Genomic DNA, 22,327 nt, shown 5'->3' on the forward strand with positions numbered 1-22,327 from the left:
GAGAAGAAGAAAAGGTCAGAGCGGTCTTCTAAGTCCTGTGAGGGCAGCCCAGCGATGGGGGCCCAACAGAAGGCTAAGCACCGCGAGTCCGCAGGCACCGGGAGCGCTGAACGGTCGGACTCTTTGGCTGCCAGGCAGGGCGCACCATCAACCACGAGCCAATGCTCTGGTTCGGGGAAGAGGAAATCTGAGAACCCGGGTAAGCTTCTGGAGAGGCCCCGGTCGATCTCCAAGGATTCAGCCGAGGGGGAGCGAGGCCGTGACCCTCCCCCCAAGGTGAAGGCTTCAAGCGCGCCCAAGGTGTTGAAGGCCTTGATTCACCCGGCTATCTATCGAGGGAGTCGCGGCGACCTGGCGAAGCCTGTGGAGGCTACACCAGTGGAGGTGACCTCGGGTCCCAAATTTCCCTGCCACCGCGGAGGGAATCCTCTTTCCATCCCACCGACAAGACCCCGTGAAGTCCCTGGTGGAAAAAGAGGGTGGGGGCGGTAGGCATTATGGACATGGATTCAGCCTCTGAGGAGGAGCTGGTGGAGGCCGTGAAGAGCCTCAACGAGAGGTTCGAGAAGGTACTAGCCCACTGGAGAGATCCCGAAGAGGTGGTCGAAGATGGCGACGGTGGCGCGATGAGGCCCCTGTGGAGGAGTGGCCATCCCTCCCGTCGCAGCCATTGCCCAAGCCTCAGGACAACTCGGCAGCCATTTTGATGGCGATCCAAACCTTATGCACAGAGATAAGGACGAGATTACCACGAAGCCCTCAGAACAAGCGGAGGAGAGTTCACCCCCCCACCACCCATCATGCCCACGTGGCCCGTGGAGCCTTCATCCCCCCTCTCCGGATCCCAGGGCTGACACGGCAACGGACACGATGACGGGCAAAGGATGACGACTGTGGTGACCACGGGATGGACCTTCCATCACCACCCGTTCGGCCTTCCCCGCCCGATGAAATTGGCTCCTTTCACGCAATGATCACCAGGGTGTCCGAGCTCTTCCAGCTCTGCCCTGAGGAACAGAAGAAGGAAGGTTTCCTCTATCAACGGCGAGAGGCCAAGAGAAAGACGGTCCTCGCGGTACCATTACTCGACGATATTTCCTGAAGAACCCGTCCACGACGCCTGCCAAGAGGGACCTGCACGAGAAGAAGTACCGGGTCCCCGACGCCGCCCCCTTGTGCCTCAGGGCTCAGCCTACGCCGGATTCGGTTGTCTCAGCGGCGGAGGCGACGGCTTCAACCTCCACTTCCCCACCTGACGGCGAAGGAAAGAAATTGGACGCCATGGGGCGACGGGTCATCTCGTCGGCGGCGACAACAATTAAAGCGGCCAACGCCTTAGCGATTGTGGCCCGTTACGACAGGGAGCTATGGTACAAGATAGCTCCCCTACTGGACTTTCTACCAGACGACATGAGGGCAGAGGCCCTAGAGATTCTGCAGGAAGGTAAGGTGGCGTCAGACCATGCCATAACGGTGGCAACGGACATTGCCGACACCGGGTTTCGCCAGTTAGGCAACAGTGTTTGCCTTCGACGACGAGGCTGGCTCAAGGCGACAGACTTCCGTCAGGACGTGCAGACCAGGGTTTTGGACATGCCGTTCGACGGCAACAACCTGTTTGGGAAAATGGTGGATGAGTCGCTGCAGGCCATCAAGGCTGACACAGAGACTGCCCGAGCCCTGGGAGTCCTTCAGCAACGACGGCCCTTTCTGAGCGCCGGAGGTAGACGGGGGGCCTCCAAGGGATCAGGCGGTGGTTCCTCTACGTACCGCCAGGCGGCCCGCTCCTCGTCCCAGGAGGCGTACAGAGGTCACGGCAAACCAGGAGGATCTCGTCGTCGTCGCCAAGGCGAAGTTCGTCAGCGTGTGGGAGTCCATCTCCACCGACCGTTGGGTGCTGGATGCCCTGGCCCACGGGCGCACACTCGAATTCCAAAAGAAGTGTCCCTGCATTCCTCCCGTGGCCAGGAAGGAAAATCGCGTCCCTCAACTGCTGTTGGAGGTAAAGGCGATGCTCAAGAAAGGTGCCATCAAGCTCATCCCCAAGAGGCTCGGGGATCCGGAGTATACTCAAGATACTTCCTCGTCAGAAAGAAGACAGGCGGTTGGCGCCCCATCCTGGACCTACATCGGTTGACCTAATACATCAAGGCACAGAAGTTCAGGATGGTCACTCTCCAGCACGTGCTGGGACAGCTGGAGGAGGGCGACTTCCTATCGTCGTTGGACTTGAAGGACATACTTCCACATCCTAAAAGGGCACCGAAAGTTCCTCAGATTCGTAGTTCAAGGACGTCACTAACAATTCAGAGCTCTGCCATTCGGATTGAAGTCGGCACCCAGGGTGTTCACCAAGTGCCTAGCACCAGTGGCAGCGTGGCTGCACCTGCAGGGGATCCACGTCTACCCCTACCTGGACGACTGGCTCATCCGTGCAAGGATAAGAGTACTTGCCGTCGAGCACACGGCGAAGACCATCTGCTTACTCACGGAGCTGGGCTTCTCCATCAACTACCCGAAATCCCATCTGGTTCCGTCGCAGGCGGCACTGTTTCTGGGAGCGAAGCTCGATACAGTGGAATGATTGGCGTCTCCGTCGGAGGAAAGGACGAAGGCCATTTTAGGCACAGTGCAGCGTCTGCTAGCTACGGACGTGGCCAGGGTGAGATCCATCAAGTCCCTCCTTGGAATGATGTCCTCATGCATCTACCTAGTGCGCCTGTGCAGGCTACGGATGTGTCCTCTACAGGAGTTCCTCGACGCCCACTGGATGCAAGCGGCGGGCAGCTTCGAAGACAAGATCGCGCTTAACAAGGTTTTCCGTCGGGCGATTCAGTGGTGGGGCACCCGTGCACACCTCCCGGCGGGCACGAACTTCCAGACCCCGGCACATCAGGAGACTTTGACGACGGACGCATCCCTGGAGGGGATGGGGTGCGCACACCGGAGATCTCCACGCAAGAGGCCTTTGGCTCCCGGAAGAGAGGTCTCTCCACATCAACATCTTGGAGCTCCGCGCTGTATTCTGGGTGCTCAAGTCGTTCCTCCCGTCCCTCAAGGGCAAGGTCGTGAGGATCTTCACCGACACCACCACGATGTTCTACATCCGGAAGCAGGGTGGCACCAGATCCCCAGCCCTATCCAAAGAAGCCCAGGATCTGTGGGACTGGGCCGTCGCCCAGGGGATGTTTCTGGTTCCCTTCCATCTGGCAGGAATAAAAAAAACACCATCACCAACTCAGCAGGGAGCTGTGCTCGTGCCACGAGAGGGAACTACGACAGGATCAAGTGGATCAGCTCTTCCAACGATGGGGCAAACCCCAGATCGACCTGTTCGCAACGGCGACGAACTCCAAGTGCCAGAGGTTCGCCAGCAGGTTTCCCCAGCCGAGGAGCATGGGCGACGCTTTCTCGTTCCCCTCGGACAACCTGTTCCTGTATGCGTTTCCTCGGTTGCCGCTGCTGCTTCGACTCATCAGCCAGCTCAAGAGCTCCCAGTGCAGGATGATCCTCATCGCACCGGCGTGGCTGAGACGGATCTGGTTCCCGGACCTTCTGGCCCTCTGTGTCCCCACCAGTCAAGCTGTCGACGGACGCAGATCTTCTCTCCAGAGAGGGAGGCGCCATTCTTCCTCACGACCCGGAGTCGCTGAACTTGAGGGCCTGGCTCCTGCAGCACGAGTTTGGAGGGTACGATATCCCGGCTGACTGCAGAGGGGTTCTTGCAAAGGCCAGGGCGTCCTCAACTCTCAAATGCTACGGACATAAGTGGAAGAGGTTCTCTGTCTGGTGCCGTGCACAGAAGATCCTCTACGGATTACGGCACCTCAAGTGCTACCATACCTACTGTCGCTGGCCAAAGCTGGACTAGCTCACGCTTCCATCAAGATACATCTGGCAGCGATCTCCCGATACACCAGAACTACAGGACGGCCGTCCTTGTGGTCTCATCGACTGGTGAAGGAATTTATGAAGGGACTGTTTGGATCGTTCCCGCCTGTTGAAGGCTCCAGCCCCGGCGTGGGAGCTAAACGTGGTGCTGACCAGGCTCATGGGGCCGCCATTCGAGCCCTTGCATTCGGCTCTGTTGAAGTTCCTGTCGTGGAAGACAGCGTTCCTTGTGGCCATCACCTCTGCACAACGCGTGGGAGAGATTCAGGCCCTATCCTGCAAGCCTCCATACTTGACTTTTCACGATACAAAGGTGGTGCTGAGGATGCACCCCTCTTTCATGCCCAAGGTGCCGTCGGACTTCCATCTTAACGAGCCCTTGGTGTTGCCAGTTTTCTTTCCGTCACCTTCGTCGCCGGCCGAGAGGACTTTGCACTCGCTGGATGTGGCTAGAGCGCTTAAGTTCTACGTGGACCAAACTAAGAGTTTTCGGAAGACATCACAGCTGTTTGTGAACTTTGGACCTGTGAACCAAGAGAAGGCACTCTCGAAGGCTTCCATTTCCAGATGGCTCTCTGGCTGCATCATGCACTGTCATCGGTTTACCAACCAACCGTTGCCCAGCCGTCCGAGAGCCCATTCGACCAGAGCGATCGCTGCTACTACGGCGTTCTTGTCTGGTGTGCAACTGCTGGACATCTGCAGGGCTGCTACGTGGAGGTCGACGCACAGCTTCACGAGATTATACTGCGTCGAGCCGGATTCCAGGGAGGAGTCCAGGGTCGGCCAAGCAGTGCTGCGCAACCTGTTCGCTGAAGGTGGGCCTGGTGAGGATGTAAGAGTTGCTTAATGTTGAGTTCATGTAATGCTTAATGTTGAGCCTTTTGCCACCTCCCATGGTTGTGCATGTCTGTACTGCTATTTATTCTTATAGTCATGAGCGTGTGAATCCATGCCAGACCCCATGCTGAAGAAGGAACAAGTTACTTACCTGTAACTGTTGTTCTCCAGCATGGGTTTGGCATGGATTCACATGCGAACCCTCCCTCCTTCCTCTATGCGGCTCTTCACTTGGTCATAGTGCCACTTTACGTGCTACCAAATCCGAAGATGGCTGCCAGAGGAGGGGCTTAGGTAGAGGGCAGTCATTGGCTGGGGGCAGTATGACCCAGAGACCAGTGATTGGTTATTAGTAGAAAGTCAGTTCAGAGAGGAAACTGAAACTGATTTTTTTCTTTACCGAGGATTCCCAGCCTGACGGCGGGGATTATTCATGAGCATGTGAATCCATGCCAGACCCATGCTGCAGAACAACAGTTACAGGTAAGTAACTTGTTCCAACTGCAGGGAGAGAGGCGTGGAACAGATGTGTTTTTCTGGTCAGAGTAGAGAACATAGCCCAAAAAAGTGTCAATTTCAAAGCACAATTATAAGTAAATATTTCTGGCAAAGATGCATTGGGGAACAAAACACATAGGGCCTCATTAGGAGTGTTGCGGTAAGGCAACAACGGTGCAGGTCGTGCTACCAGCGCCATTGTTATCTCTCTGCAACATTCCGTGTTTGCTCGTGGGGGCGGCTCTGCACGCCTGCAGCACCCGCGAGCAGTACCGGTACTGCTGCTCCCATCCTTCCCATTCCCATTGAGCCTTATGGGGGCTCAAATGGGAATGGGGACTTACCGGGTCTGGGTCCCGCGAAAGGGAATAACCGGGCCCTCCAAGGTCAGAATGGCCCGGTAAATCCCCTTTTGCGGGTCCCGGACTCGAGTTTGGCGGTAGCCATGCCCTTATTAAGGGCATGGCTACCGCCAAACTCGTAATGAGGCCCATAGATATTAACAACTTTGCATAATCTATCACAGTGCACACACGCGCTATGTCGATTTCTAGGTATGCTCCCCTGCTGTTAGGATGGCAAAATGGGAACTTTGGGTTGCTCTAATATTTCAGGTCGCTGCCGAATGCCAACGTGTCAGGTGTACGTCTGAAATACACCAGTGGAGAGACTCAATGTGTCAGCATGTGGGTTCAGTACTGTCTGGATGTGTTCCTATTACCCCAGTTAAGCACTTGTCATACACGTTTCTACATTGCCGCTACAAACCTGCAATATCAACTTCACGTTTTCCACAGCAAATTGTGATAACCCTTTTCAACTTATTATTAATTTCCATGTTGGCATTCTATTTTGACTTTAGCCTAATGTACAATGATACACTCTCATATGCCAGGTAGTTTTATCATGTAACCAGCTCACACTTATACATAATGTACTTAAATTACCATCCGATCCACAGGCGCATCCCTCTAGCCTCCCCCACCCCCTCAATATGGCATGCCCAGCGATTTCCACCCCCGACACCCTCCTCCTATCCCCCAAACCCCCTGCCCCACACACCAAATGTCAGAAATTGGATTCAGATGCCAAGGTCATACCTCCCCTTTCTGACCCCATATTTACCATCTGGCAAGTTGTGCCGCCCCATCTGCTGACCAAAGCGGGTGTACCTGCCATGCAATGAACCCCCTGCCACATGCTGAGTTTTGCCACACATGCATCCCCTTGCATTTGTGTACACACACAAACATACACACTTAATTTACCTTGCTAGTAAACCTTGAAGGATACCTCGGCTCAACCTTCCTGCAGCATGCAGGTAGAGGAGCGATTGACTCAGGCTCTAAATCCCTGCTCGAGGAGTTTGGCAGCAAAGACACTTTACTAAAGTGTGGCATTTATTTAGGATTTACGGTTTGTTGTAATGAAGTAGTTCTTGGAACTTTTTCTTACAACCTTAACTTTCTATAAACTGGATTGAGGTTGGTTATGAAGTTTCATTTACTAAGGGACAGTTATTTTTGACTAATGGTTTGGTTGTATTATGTTGTCTCGTGACTAAAACCTACTCTGTGGCAATGCCATTACTAGACCGTTTCCATCTCAGTGGAAAATCACTACCCTTTGGCTGTAAGGCTTTCCTGCGCTAGTTGGAATGATTTATTTTGTATAGCAAATATTTTCTGTAAATCATGAATTGGATTACAACTTAAACAAAACGCCGAAAGAAGAGCTCCTACTCACCTTCAGTGTTGGCTGAGGGGGATACTTGTCTGTAGCTTGTTCAACCGCTGTTACCCAGAAAGGAAATGAGTTTCTCAAGCGAGCGATGTGGTGAGCGCTTCTGAGGTACGATCCAGCTGTGTCAGCGGCTCGAGCCCTCACATGAGATGACGGCTGCTTATTTTTTTTTTTTTTCTACTTCCAAGTTGTGAACGTCTGTCTTAAAAAAAAGTGATTGCTGCGCATCAAGTTAATGAACGATCTGCGTTTAAATATCCTACCTAACTTTACATCCTTAGACGTTTTTATTTCTCTTGCAGTTCTAGCGTCGAAATTCGGTTGCATTAAATACAACCCAAGTAGACGTTGAACAAGGGAACCGAATTGTTTATACCGCTGTGGATGCGGCATGCCCTCCTCCCCAGCACTGGAGTCTGGAGAACTAATTCTTACTCTCCAGAAACGTACTCTCCCTTTGGTTCTCACGTAGTTGCAGGACTATTTTTGTAGCAACCGCACAATGTTTTAAGGTGATTTTCTAGATTAGCAGAGCCTTAATGGCTAATGGAATCGTATGTTAGATAATTCCCTTTGCAGTGAGAATTCGGTAAGAAAATAAAAATCTCCTTGCTGTGCACGAGCCTTCAAGTAGCCTTAGGTTTTAACTTTGTTAAGCTCACCACCAATGCCATGGTTGCGTTGCATTCTCACCAAAGTGCCCAAACCTGATTACTGATGTTTTCACACTTTAATGATGACCTCCTAATGGTGTTTATAATGTCTACGTCCTCTTTCTTCTTCAGTAACCGTGGCACGTGTTTTACCATCAAAGTGTGGTAGTGACAAGCCTTCCATAGTGTCTGCTCCATGTATGGGAGCTCATTCTGCTCTGTTCTCCTGTTTTCACTGGTTTTAATGCTGTATGTATTTAGTACACATACGGGGTAACCCAATACAATAGGCTTCATAAACTTGATCCTCGGAATATTTTTTAAAGATAACCATTCTCCACTGTGATTTCCTAAGTTACTGAAACTGTCCTATAAAGTAGAAAAGTAATGGGTCTCCAGGACCCAAGGCAGAGGCAAGAACTCTGGTATTGTGGTATGTAAATGTTAAAGGATATTTGTGCCGCGCACTATCACCACCGGAGTGGGCCCCTGGCGCTCTGGCGGATCTGAAAAGGAAAGGGAGTGGGGAGGGGGGTTAGTTAGTGGAGACGAGAGGTAAAAGTGCAAGAGAGCAGCGATGTGCTGTTGGCAGCTTCAGTTCGGTAAACACCATTCGCTGAGCTTGGGGGTGCTTTCCGGTCGTTTGCCGTCGTGTGCTGTTGTGCGAAGCGATGTGTGGTTTGTTTTGTTGCTGCGGTGTAGAGATGTTTGTGCGGTTTGTTGTGCTCTAGGCTTGTGGTTGTGTTTGTTAGAATATGAGAGGTGTATGCAGAGGGGTGAAATTGTTAGTTGGTTGGTTATTGGCCTCGATATCTAGATGTCATATGTGCTAAATTTCCGCTTTCTTTCTAGAGGAGGTGTGTAAATAGCTCTGTATTTCTATCTAGATCTGGCACTGGCCAACATTCACAATCCTGTCCATATATGACGCACACCAATATTCACAATTCTATCCAAATGTGGGACTGGCCCACCTTCAAATCCTGTCTAGATGCAAAGTAATCCAGCATTCAGAATTCTATCTAAATTTGGCATTGGGAATATTCCCAATACAATCTAGATGTGGTAATGGCTAACATTTGCAAATCTATCTAGATGTGGCACTGGCCGGCATTCACAATCTTGTCTAGTTGTGACGCAGGCCAGTGTGTACAATGTTCACAATTCTATCTAAGTGTAGCATTCGCTAACTTTCACAATTCTATCCAAGTGTTGTAGTTGCTAACATTTGTAATTCTATCTAAGTGTGGTACTTGCTATCTTAAACAATTCTTTTTTGGTCCGGCGCGGGCCCATGTTCCACAATGCTATCTAAATGTGGCACGTGATAATATTCAGTGTGGCAATTGCTAATATTCATAATTCTATGTAGTTGCGATGCAGGCTATTGTTCACAATTCTATATAAGTGTGGTACTTGCTATCATTCACAATTCTTTCTGGGTCCGGTTCAGGTCAATGTTCACAATGCTATCTGAATGTGGCACTTGCTAACATTCATAATTCTATCTAGATGCGACGCAGGCTAATGTTCACAATTCTACCTCGAAGGCGCAAGCCAACAGTGTCAGTACTATCCTATACGGCACCAGCTATCGATCCCAGTACTATCCTAGAGGGCACAAGCTATCAATCACAGTACTATCCTAGAGGGCACAAGTTATCTTTTATTTATTCAATTTATTTTTTGCATTAATTATACGCCCAAACCCTTGAATATCACGGCGTAGGTTACAGTAGGCTTGTTTTCTCTGGTTGCAAGGGGTAAAGAAGCTTTCTCTGGTTACAATAGGAGAAAGGTGCGAACATCATACAATATACAACCTAGCAAAACAATATGGTCATCATGGGAGATTAGTAAATGAGTAATGGCTGAATGAGGCTGCATGGGTGGATGAGGGGTAGGTGACGATTAGTATTTGTTGAAGAGCCATGTTTTTAGGAATTTTTTTAATTTGGGGCGAGATGGTTCATTTCTCAGTGCTACTGGGAGGGAGTTTCAGGTTTTTGGTGCTTGAACCGGGAAGCTACTGCCTCCTGCCCGCATGAGTTTGAAGCGTGGGATGCGTAGTTGGGAGTTGTTAGATTTCCGGGTTCTTATCGAGGAATTTGGTCTTACTGTGTTGTTGAGGTACGCAAGGGCCTTCATGGCTAAGCATTTGTGTAATGCAGAGAGTTTTGAATAGTATTCTTGCTTTGACGGGCAGCCAATGAACCTCTCTTCTTGTTTTGGAAATATGGTCTGACATTTTGATGTCAAGAGCTGCTCTCGGTGCTTTGTTTTGTAGGAGTTGGAGTTTTGTTAAATTGGATTTAGACAATCCTAGTAATAATACATTAAAGTAGTCTAGCTTAGACAAAATTAAGGCCCGGGCGAGAGTAATGCAGTTTTGTGGTGTCAGGAATTGTCGACTCAGTGTTATTAGTTTGGCAGTGTAAGCAGTGGAAGAGGAGAGAGTCTTAATGTGCTTTAGGTAAGGTTAGAATACAGGTAAACACCCAGTGTTTTGACTTGATTGAGAGTCTGGATAGGCGTACCATCAATGATGAAAGCAGTATAGTCGGAGTGCAGCGATTTGATTTTGGTCGGGGCACCCACGATAAGGATCTCTGTTTTTTCATCATTGAGGCAGGTGCTGTTTGTTCATAGATTTCATTTATTGGGATTGTGTCTTGTTCATAGTGCCCTGAGATAGGGATCAGGATCTGGGTGTCATCTGCGAAGTTAGTGTAGATGACACCCATATAGTCCAATGCAACAAAAAGGATTTTAGTATAGGCATTATAGAATGTGAGCCAAAGGCATGCACCTTGAGGAACGCCTTGGGGAACCAGAATAGGATCAGCGGCTTTCTTGCCTATGGCAACTCTGGAGGTTCGATCAGCTAGGAATGATTTGACCCAGGCTGTGGCTTCACATGAAAAGTGGAAATGGTCTGCCAACTTATTAGAGTTTATCGTGGTCGACCAAATCAAACACAGCTGATAGGTCCAGAAGTAGTAAGATGCAGAGGTTGCCCGAGTCTCTGATGTTAACCATTTGGATTTTCAGATCCAGTACGGCTGTTTGCATACTGTGGCTAGGCCTAAAACCGGATTGTCTTGTTCCTAGTAAGTGGTTTGATTCCAGGTGGAGTTGGATTTGGGAGTCGGCTATTTTGTCTATTATTTTCAGGAGGAAGGGGACAGTGGTAATTGGACGGTAGTTTGTGGATATGGTAGGGTCCAAGGAGGGTTTTTTCATGAGGGGAGTGACCCAGGCTTCTTTAATGTTGGTGGGGATGACATTAGTTCTGAAGGAAGCGTCAACAAAGTCAGTGATGATGGGAGAGATTGTAGGTGCACATAGTTTGATAAGTTGGGCTGGGAAGCAGTCTCCTTTGCAGTTAGATGGCTTGAGCCCTGCAATGATCTCTTGGCCTTGTGTTTGATTGACCTGAGAGAAGCTGAACTGTTGACATGTTTTGTCAGAATCTGGAACTTTGGGTTTCAGGGGTGGGCCTTTTTTTTTAGCTAAGAGTTGTTTAGCGAGGATTTTATCTTGGAGTTTCTCAATTTTAGCAGCTAATGCTTGTTGGATTGTGGTGCACCACTCTTTGCTGGCAGTTATTGGATTTGTTATGGGGATAGGGATTTCCAGTTCTCGCAATATAGTGAACAGCTCGTTCGAGTTAGAGCGTTATTGATACGAAAGTTCAGAGCATTGGCTTTTTGTTCAATAACTGTAGATTTGTATTTGTTGTTCACCTAGTGGAGTGATTTTGCTGATTCTGGGGCGGGGGATGTCTTGCGGCTGTGTTCTAATGCTATTTTATGCCGCCTGAGTATCACTAGTTCTTCATTAAACCAGACATTAGAATTTATGGCTTCACCCGGTATTTTGGTAATGAGTGGCGCTAGTGCATCAGTGGTGTTTTTTAGGCAATTATGGTAGACATTGGCGATACAGTGAGGATCTGCGTTTATCAATCACAGTACTATCCTAGAGGGCACAAGCTAACAATCACAGGGCACAAGCTAACAATCGCAGTACTGTCAAAATTTAAGTAGTTTTGTTGTGTGGCACAGCTTCCAGAGTAGAGTGATTGCTCTGCTCCCCACCCTGACCACCTCTACCTTCTTTGTTGATGCTGGTTGACGGCTGGGTACTGGCTTCCCCTGCTGACACCTGCAGACAAGCCTTGGAGCCGCCAATGCAGGTGCCACCCTTTGCCTCTGTGCCTTTAGCCGCAGGGGCTGCCTGGCAGAGGGCTGCCCAGGTCGAGTCCAGGATAAGGAGGATTTGGGCAATAGGGGCTGGGGAAGGTCGCGGGATGCGGGACATTAAGTTAAGAAGCGGGACGCGGCTAACAGCCCGCGAGGGTCCCGCTGCATAAGGCAGCGCATGATGGTACAGGAGGGGTTAGGGGGACCACACACAACGTGCTCACCTGTTTGCCAGCTGGAATAGGCACAGGGAGCCGGTGTACGTTCAATAAAACAGAGGATTTGGCCAATAGGGGCTGGGGAAGGACATTAAGCGAAGAAGCTGGAACGCGACTAAAGGCCCGCGAGGGTCCCGCTGCACAAGGCAGCGCCATGATGGTACAGGAGGATAGGGGGACCACACAAACTGCCCTCACCTGCTTGCCAGCTGGAATAGGCACAGGGAGCCGGTGTACTTTCGATAACACAGAGGATTTGGCCAATAGGGTTTGCTGCTATCTGCAAACCTTTCGCTTCTGCAAGGGGTCGGAAATGTGAGGCGGACAACTTTGTGAAGGTTTTCCAAAAGATGCCATTTTATTAACTCAAAGGGTTGGATAAACGCATCACTATCTCTACCCTAACGCATATTTTGCAGATTTCCCGAGCTCAAACAATTAAACTGTTGAAAGCTGTATGTTTTTCTCATGATTTTCACACATGTTACTGTAAGGATGACCATTCTGGCAAAGGGAAAGAGCTCCATACCAAGTGTGCATTGCATGCTCAGAAGAAATTAACATTTGCATTACTAACATAGACATGTTTGACAAAGTTGTGGTCATTATAATTTTCCCGAAATGCAGTTTGTTTTTATGCAAAGCAGCGAGCATCCTCAATTCAGGGCATGCACATCATTGCACACTTACTTCTGCACCACCTATTCCTGCCCACACCACTGACACTCCAGCCCCAGTCCTGCCCACACCACTGACAATCCACCCCCCACCCCCTTTAATGTATAATAAGGAAAGAAGCATGTTTTGTTCTACTTACATAAGACAGCAAAAGCTTCAGCTGCAACCAACGACCACCACTACACTGCCTCAAATAAGACAGCGAAAGGTATGGCAGTTTTCACTACAGAACATCCACTTCCTAGGTTTGTGTGTAAATGAAACAAAGCGGACTAAGGTCGTTGGTATACAAGTGCTTTCAGTAAAAAAAAATAACTGTCAACCAAAAACAAACCGCCCTAAAAATGTGTTCAATAATCCAATCAGTAAACCGTTTGGGGGCCCATCAGTGAAGCTTCGGCAGTTGCTGAATATTTTTGAGAAAAATGTCTCATGAGCACACCTTATTTAGGGTGGGTATCAGCTTTTATACGAGGACCTGTTTTCATGTTAAGACACAATGTATTGTGCATCCTAATTGCTTCTTTGGAAAAGGTAAACGTGAGTCGGGCAAGGTGGCTTCTCAAAATAAGTAGGCCCGGTAAAAAGCGCTGCTTTCCCTGAACAAATAGATGCATGTGTCGATAAATTGCTTGACGAACACCACTATGTGGATGAAACATCCTTTTGTGTCGAACTCATCTTCCAGCTAAGTTTGGGAGTTAACTTTAGTTTGCTTTGGTTCATTAGGTTTGATTTTCTAATTTTAAATATTAGACCTACAACCTTGTTCATGTTGTTAGGTATTGCTGTTAGTCCATGTTGCGATTCATATCTCAAACCAGAAACCTTGCTGAAGTTTCTGAAAAGGAACTTTGTCTGGATGCCCGAGTAAAGTAAATTCAGTTAGATTTCAAGGGTCAATTGAGTTTAGTCCACTGTTGAATGACAACAAGTGGTTTTGTCAGGTAGTAAAATGTCTAAAGTCCCAGCGGATACACATAATATACACTTTTTAAGGTCACACTGTACAACACAACCCCTCTTGGGTGCGTAGTGTCCAGGGGACCTACACCACAAGTAACTCCAGGGAATACAAGTAATAAAAAAAAAATGCATAAACCAATCGAGAAGTAACGCACATTTATTGAACCCAAACAGCTGTGAAGCACAGTTCAGACAGCCCTGTGGAACTGAACTAAATGAAATGAGCTGTCAACGTGTATCAGGTAGGTCAATGTTAGCAACAGAATTGTCTGCAATATCCTCCTCTTCTCTTAAATAATGGAGATCTCCTGGTACCCTTCATCCTCACCTGATGTGGTAGAATAGTCCAGCTTCTTTCTTCGGGTGTGTCAAGCGTTTGGTTTCTTCTTTTTGAGCAGGTAGGGTCTGCCTCGAAAGGAAGCCACTGTGACACTAGGTCAGGGAATCCCCAGTGGCTCCCCTCCGCGACAGCCGGTAACGTCGCAAGGGGAAAAAGCCGGTTGGCATAAACAAAACCTCTGGTCCTTATGTAGATAGGATGAATTGTAGGACGAGTGGATGGTGGCTTGGCGAGGATAGTAGGAGGCAGATTGAGCACTGTCCGAGGAGGCAGAACTGGTACTAGAGTCGTCTAGTAGTGTAGGTTGAAATGCGCCAAATAGAGGAGCGGACAAGACCACCCTTCAAGCTGCAAGCAGGCTGAAATCCAGAGAAGCAGTCTGATTGAAGGAAACAGGAATCGAGCCAGGAGGGAACACAGGAGTGAGCAAGGAGGGAAAAAACAGAAGGGAAGGGAGAGAAAGAGCGAAAGAACAGAATAACGGGGAGAGACTGCGAAACAAGGGGGAAGAAGGCGAATAGCAGGACTGAAGGTGAGAAGCGAATAGAAAAATAGGAGCGGGCGGACCACCGCCAAGGGAAGTAACAACGGAGCGCAAGCAACAAGGAAAATCCAATAGTTGCAACGCGTCGAGTGTAAGATGGTAAATACACTCGGCGGCGGCCATTTTGAAAAACACTAGACCGCTCCTCACGCTTTGGAGAAAACGTGGCGGAGCAGTCTAATGGCGGCCGTGTTTCCACCTCTTCAACACTCGCCAGTCACCCATAGTCTTGACAACGTGGCCCAATGCGTCTACACATTGTATACCCTCATTACAGAATTATCCTACAACATTTTAGTTACACTTTTAGGGCAGGTCACAGAAGCTGATTGGAGGAATTTAGTCCCCTACGTGTATATATATTTCTGAGGCTTGTGGAATCTGCTTAGATCACATGCTATGCATAGGCAGACATCTAGTGGAAGCTGCAGAGTATTACAGTTGTTGTTTTCGAAAAAAGGGACGTTGACGGGGCGTGCCAGTAATATTATCCTTTGTGTGATGTCCACTGTACCCATGGTCCTTTACACGTCGAGGTCCCTCAGGTTGTTTTTTTCCGCCATCGTGAGCGGTCGCTTCTCGCAGAGTTCAATTTCGGCTGACGCCATTTGCTTATGAAAAGTTGAAATACAGTTACTCTTTCTGTCCTTTTCCTTTCCGACACAGTCCTATTCATTGACACGGTGGAAAAGACCAGCAAGAGACAAGACAACGCTGTCTGATGAAGTCCAGTTTCGACTGGCCCTTTCGGCCTTGGAAGGTCCACCGGGCCTAGACCCATACAGTACGGAGAGTGGGGGCGGTCATTGCACAGTGCATTTTCCCACCCTTTCCTTTTATCGTCCAGCTGCCTTTCCCAGACATGGATAAGACACCCTTTAAATTTTGCCGCACATGTAATAAGAAATTTCTGTAGATCGACAAACGAAGAGTGTGCAACCTGTGTCTAAACCGCAAGCACGACGAAGGGCATTGTCGAGCTGGTAAGGTCTTTAAACCTAAGACCCATAGAGATCGCAGAACCAAACGCTGGGCCCATCACGCCATGCAGACCGAGGCCGCCATGGATGTGGAGGGAGCCTCCAGCGACGGCAGTTTCGCCGTTTTTTCGGACGGCAAGGGGGACTGGGAACATCCAAGTTCCCAAGTGCAAGCCCTGACCCTGGAATACAGGCCGAAGGCTCTGTTGTGGGGACGACACCCAGCATCAAGAGAACTCCCTCTTGCCACACTAAGCACACACCCTGTGGCTACGCGCCGGCACCGGCGACCAAACGCACAGATTCGGCGTCTAGGGGGAGATCAGTAGATTCCCTGTCCTCTGGGCACTCGAGGTCCCTGCCGCCCCATGACAGGCCCCATAAGACAAAGGACGCCGCCCATAAAACTCCTTCGGCCGATCGTCGACCGACGAGGCAGTGGTCCCTTCCAATGCCGAAACTCAACATATTACGTTGAAACCGGCTGGGAAGTCCAAAAACACAGTTATCTCACCTGGTTAAGAAACATGTCCCAGAAGGACTGTTTAAGCCTACTAATTCCAAAAAATCTTCCTCAAAAAGCTCTGATCATAGAGACAAGTCCCATAAGAATAAATACAAGGCTCATAGGGACAAGTCTACCCCTTCAAAAGAAATTGTATCTGTCCCACAGGAAGGAGGAGAAGAGGGTTCTTTAAGTGAAGCTTTAAAAAATAAAGGCCTGCCCACTCCTACACCCCAAGTCCCTGCCATACCTTACCCAGAGGTCATCCCCAGCTCGGCCCTATGGTCAGCAGAGGACATAGATAGGGTGATGTCCAGAATTACTTTTTTTGCAAATGTCTTTGAAAAAAACCCTCAGGCAATAGAAAATGTTCAAATCACACCTCCTACTGCTCATGCTTCAAGCTCTCTGCAACTGTCTTCATCCCAGCCACCAGCAAAAAGGCCTCGCACCTCTGCTGACCTTTGACATCCATACAGACACTGAAGGGGATCATGAAGAATATCAACACTATGATGTTGATAATAATGATGAGGCAGAAGTGTATACTTTGTCTTCTCCAATTTAGAAAGATTCACCAGTCCCTGATTCTCCAGTAGATAATCAGCCCTTGTTCAATGACTTATTAATCAAAGCAGTTGAGCACTTTGTCTTGCTGAGTCTCCGGTGTTTGAATATCAAAGATTTTGTCGAAGATATCCTGTGAGACAAAAAAGCTGCTACCCAGCTCATCCCCATCTTGAAGTCGGTACAGAGAAGAATCCAACCTTCACTGGAGACTCCAAATCAAACTAGAGCAGTAAACACGCGGATAGAAAAACTGCTCCGCCATCTGATCCTTTATATATCGGGAAAGCTTAAGCCGGATTCGCTAGTTGTCAGAGCTACTTGTAAGAGGGCAGGTACACCACTAGCCTCTTCAGAAGCTCCTTGAGACAAGGAGAGCAAGAAGCTCTATACCATAGGGAGGAATATTGCAACTTCGGCAGCGTTTCAAACTAGGATCGCCAAAAATTCCACACTGTTGGCGAGCTATGACTGCCATAAATGGGACGAGATTACGGCACTCATCGACTCTGCTCCAGAGCCATAAAAATCTAAACTTGCTCTAGTAGCAGCAGAGGGCAAAGCCACTGCCAGCAGCTTGCTGAAGAAAAACCTTGATGCTGCAGATGATGCAGGCCATATTATTGCGGAAGGAGCCATTCTCAAGTGCCACGCTTGGTTTCGCCAGTCTGGCTTCAAGCTTCAGACCCAGGCAATGTTACTCAACATGCCAGTGGAACCAACCGTACTATTCGGCAAATTGGTAGAGGACGCTCTCAAATCAGCCAAAGAAGAATATGATACCCTCAAATCCCTTGGGCAACTGACTAACGAACAACCTGGCCAAAGGTGCGGGAACAATTTTTGCCGTTTTCGCAGCCAGAGTTCCCAAAGAAGGGCTGGATACGGACAAAATAAAAATTTGTCATGAAACAACAACCGGGGTCAAGCGTCCCAGTGTTATCCAAGAGGCCAGTGCAGATCCCGAGGCCGGGGGAGATCCTCCACATCTAGAGGTGGAGGAACGCCTCCAAAACAATGACTACCTGCTACAGGTCCCCTCCCATGCCTCCCCAGTAGGGGGATGGATTTCAAACTTCACCCACGTATGGGAGGGAATAACAAGGGACAAGTGGGTGTTATCTACAGTAGCAGGATGTTATTGTGCGGAGCTCCTAGAAAAACCATCAAACCACCCCCTGTGCCAAACGAAGACGACAAGGGAGGAACAACTCATCCTCTTACCTCATGGAGCCACCTAGATCTACAAGTCTAGTCCCACATTCAAGGGACATGGACAATACTCCCCTGGGTTGCTCCCCTTTGTGTTGCAACCAACCTCGACTGAGCTTGAGCCATCTTTACTCCAGCTTCTAAAACCTACTCAGTTCAAGCTAGATGTTTTACTGGCCCGTGTAGCGAATAATCTAGCTCCTCAACTGGCGTCAATGGTCTCCCATATCAATGATCTTTCCTTCTCTCAAGATACAGTACCTTTGTCACTTAAAAAGGTTTTAATCTCGCCATTACTGAAAAAACCCTCCTTGGACCCTTCTTTTTTGGCATCAACTTCAGGCACATCAACTATTCATCTTGGCTGGCAAAGGTCCTGAAGAAAACTGTTACTGCGCAATTACAAGATTACAAAGAAAAAAATTGTATTCTCAACCTTTTTCAATCTGGCTTCCAACCCATTGATGGTACGGAGTCTGCCCTCTTGGCTGTCTGGGATGACATTTTAGCCAAGACTGACAAGGGTCAGATGTCTATATTAATCATGTTAAACCTCAGTGCATCACTGTGAATCATGATATTCTTCTGTCCCGTTATATTTAACAGGAATGACAGATTTGACCTTTAATTGTTTCAAGAGTTTTCTCTCGGAGAAAGAGCAAATGATCCACATTGGTTCCTATATGTTAGGACCTATTAAGCTAGGTGATGGTGTTCCCCGGGGTTCACAGTTAACACCTGTATTGTTCAATCTGTATCTGCAATCTTTGATCAAGATTCTGCAAAGGTTTCAATTAAAATAAATATAACTTATGCAGAAGATACGCCAATCTTTGTTGATGTTTCAGGCCCCCCAGACACCTTTCCGGCCATGTTAGAAGAGTTAGTCAAGGTTCATGAGTGGCTACTCATCAATGGTTTACAGCTTCATCTGAGTAAAACATAAGTCTTATTGCTGAGTCCGAGATTGCTGTTATACAATCTTCATTGTCCTAATTCTTCTCTCCTCTTTGGGCTTGCCACTGCATATGCGTCAAGTGAGAAACCTGGGTATCCTATTGGACCGTGACCAACTCTTTTGAACACTATTTAATGACGTCTCCTGTCGCCGCCTTCGACTATTGAAAAGAGCCTGGCCCTTAATCCACAAAGAAAAGTACTTTAATAAACTTGTACATTAATTATGGCAACGCTTTATATGCTGGCCTACCGAACTGTTATATTTATAGGCTTCAAAAGATTCCAAATATAGCGGTGTACCTCATTTTTCGACTTCCCAAAACTGCGCCCACAACATCATCTCGGCAACAACTTCATTGGCTTCCGGTCCTTCAGAGGATACAGTTTAATCCTCTGCTGGATTTTTAAGCGCAAGCTTGTTGCTGAATTGGTATCAACTTTCTGGTAATCCCTTGTACATGCAGTCCAGGGGTGATGGGTGCTTTACAGTAGTTGGCACTGTGCTATGGAAGAAGCTCCACATGTAGTTACGCCTGGCTGATACTATATCTACTTTTTTCGGAGAAAACTCAAAACTTTCCTTTTCTGCCGATTTGAATGGGTTGTTTTGTTTAACTTTCAGTATTTTAACATCTGCACCCAGATGCAGGGTCTCCTGTCCAGTCCCTTGGGATCAGTGCATGAGAAATATACAAATACATATGTCGAGCCACCTCCCGCTACAGTTCCGGTAAGAAACTCCTAAAGAGTTAGCTATTCAATAAAGGTGGTAGATCATTCCTGCTCGACATTTATCTCTACGCATTACTTTTTTCCCCCTCCCCTGCCTTGTAGTCGATTTATGTCTTTTAGCACACCTTTCAGAACACTTGAAAAATACAACTACAGAAGAAATACAATAGGACAATGCAACGTGGCATCTGTTTACTTACAAAAAGTGTAAACACAAAGGTAATCTTGATAGACTACAGGCCAGATACAAAAAACTAGCAGAACATAAAGATGCTGGTGAGCTCTCAGTGAGCCGGATGGAGCTTACCAGCACAAAATCCTAATTACCTCTCTACAAATAAAAAGCCGTGTTCTTTTATGATGGATCTGAAGCTAGGAGATATCCATTGTACACTGTTTGAACTGAAGAGGCAGGTTAGGTGTAGTATGATGCTGTCCAGTTGAGTGAATGTAGCCAATGGAAACTGAAGTTGAGTGGGTGCATCTATCCAAAAGATGATCCCGCTGGTGACCTAGAACATCACAATAAAGGTTAGGCAAAATATCTGTGTGTCTTGTGGAGTGCAGAAAAACCTCTTGAAACACCACTGAATGTTCCAGTGTGTGCAAGTGTAGTAGAATTCATTGACTGCTAGTGATCCTTTTTTGAAGCTAAGTTGCCACAGTGCACACACTGAGCAATACAATTCTGTTAATCTAGAGGTGTTCAAGAGGAAGATTTGATATTGAGAAAATACCTGAAAACACTTTTTTGAAAATTATTTTTGTTTTAACATTGACATAGCATTCAGAAATGCTGTCTCCAAGAAACCATTTCAGAGCATTTATTTCAAATTTGAAGCAGAAGGCTACTGCTTTGTCACAATCTCTTATGTATGCATGTTAAGACACACATGAACTTCCAGTACAGGTTGCTGTTGGCCTAATAATGCTTTGTGCAACTCGCAGCATATTTTTGGTGCAGCTTATACATGGCTTGAGTTACTCGATCGACTATAATAAAGTTCTTTGGCTTAAGACGAATTAAGCTAATTAGCCAAATGGAAGCAAATGGAGGAGTATATGTACCACTCAATCTTGTGAAAGGATGATTTACGTACTGCGCTGCAGATCATTTTAACTTCTTTGAGGACACACCTGATGAAAAGGTAACCCTTAATGCAACTGCAATGACTTATCAAGAATGTCATCACAGTGATGAATCACAGCCTATGACATTCTATTATACAAGCATGCTGAACCATTATCTGCAAACAAACATGCTCCACGAGACCATCTCCTACAGTGGTACTGAGCTCCTGCAGCCAAAGAGTTCCGTTTTTAGGTAATGTAATGTTTACGGAAGAGCTGAACATTTTGTATCCTTTTAAATTAGTTTTGGATAGTTTCTATGCAAAGCTGGAAGTATAGCGGATTCTACTTTGAGTATTGAGAGCCCAGATGCAGGATGGATGTTAATGCAAGAATTAGGCTCCCAGAATGAATCTGGGATTACATGTTCTTATCCAGAGTGTGCTCCATGCTGGACATTTTTCATTGCAACATGTGCCCAAGCAATTAACTGTGTTCTCTGCCATTCGTGCCAGCAAACCTAACCGATGGTTCTGTCAACTTTCTTGACATAGCTGGGAAATTTAACAAACGGTTAAAAATTCAAAAATATGTTGTGACATTAGATTGGGTTCTCTATTGTCCTGTGTAGCAACTTAAACGTCCTCAAAAGTGCCTTTGTGATAAATTTGTTTACGGTGTGGTGACTTTGTGGTATGGTATTGTTTATTTATGAAGCACCTATACACAGGCAAGTGTTTCAAAGCGCTCAAGGAGGGTGTTAACAAGGGGGAAAAACAGTCGCTCAGAGCCCTTGAAATTCTGAGATGATAATAGTCTGCACAGGCAAAGTAAGTGCGTAAAATACATTTAACAGTTTGAGATGCAGCAAATTGGCCTGACGGCGATTCTGCAGTTTTGACCAGTGCAATTAAGCGGTGACGACAAGGGAGAACAGACGATCTTCAGACACGGTGTGTACGTATCATACAAGTGCAGAGACAGTCATAGGGAGGGGGAGGTCCAAGGGCACCTGGTCGGTGGAGACTGGGGTAAGTGCAGAGAGAGCCACTCTCTTGGGTTATTTCTCATAAGAACGATCGAAAAATATATAAAAGAATATGTTTAGGGCGAAAACATCAGAATTCTCCGATACAGGTTCCATTCTGCATACATCCCGATCCAAAATGGCGACCAGATTTGGCCAAATACGTCCAGTACGCGGTGACGTCATTACGCTACGTCCCTGCGTCACGGACGCATTGTAAAAAGCGGCCATTTTGAGTCACGTATCGGACAATTGTATCCGAAACCGCGATTCAGAAAGTGCCGAACAAGAAAGGAACCAAGCTGTATTCTAGATATTTGAAGGTAAGCAATTGGGCAGCCGGTAGCTAGATGCATCACTATTAGAAACCTTAAATATAAACACACCAGTACTGATGACCATTTTGTCTTGCAAACTGTATTGTAGATTACCAATTAAAGTGACTGTCTAACTTAATGAAGGAGTACCTAACAAAATAACTGAGACCGATAAGAAAGCATAACTGTCAAACTCAGATTGAATAATCTAAATGTAAGTAAGTATACAGTACGAAATATCCTAGCTATTCTGGCATCCGTTATAATAAGGACAAATGACTAATGTGGACTTAACTTGTTGTTCCCTGTAATTAGCATTAACCATTCGCTAAAAAACAAGACCACACTGCAACACAGAATGGTCCATCAAAATCTCTCCT

The 22,327-nt window shown here is 47.4% G+C and overlaps 2 protein-coding genes across 13 annotated transcripts in view; one reads left to right on the forward strand and one right to left on the reverse strand.

Moving 5' to 3' along the window:
- GPR34 (G protein-coupled receptor 34) overlaps nucleotides 1–7,147 on the reverse strand; it is a 99,179-nt gene extending 92,032 nt beyond the window's left edge. The window contains exon 1 of one of the 3 annotated variants that reach the window (XR_011283507.1): nucleotides 6,976–7,029. The gene's annotated coding sequence lies outside the window, so the exon portion shown is untranslated. Of the gene's footprint in view, nucleotides 1–6,975 lie in introns of all 3 variants that reach the window. The other 2 variants (XM_069636506.1, XM_069636507.1) reach the window with 2 other exon arrangements.
- CASK (calcium/calmodulin dependent serine protein kinase) overlaps nucleotides 1–22,327 on the forward strand; it is a 2,777,982-nt gene that overhangs the window by 1,002,373 nt on the left and 1,753,282 nt on the right. The gene's annotated exons all lie outside the window — the stretch shown is intronic.

Source organism: Ambystoma mexicanum, chromosome 7p (genome assembly GCF_040938575.1).
Source record: "Ambystoma mexicanum isolate Mex_15411 chromosome 7p, UKY_AmexF1_1, whole genome shotgun sequence".
NCBI lineage: Eukaryota > Metazoa > Chordata > Amphibia > Caudata > Ambystomatidae > Ambystoma > Ambystoma mexicanum.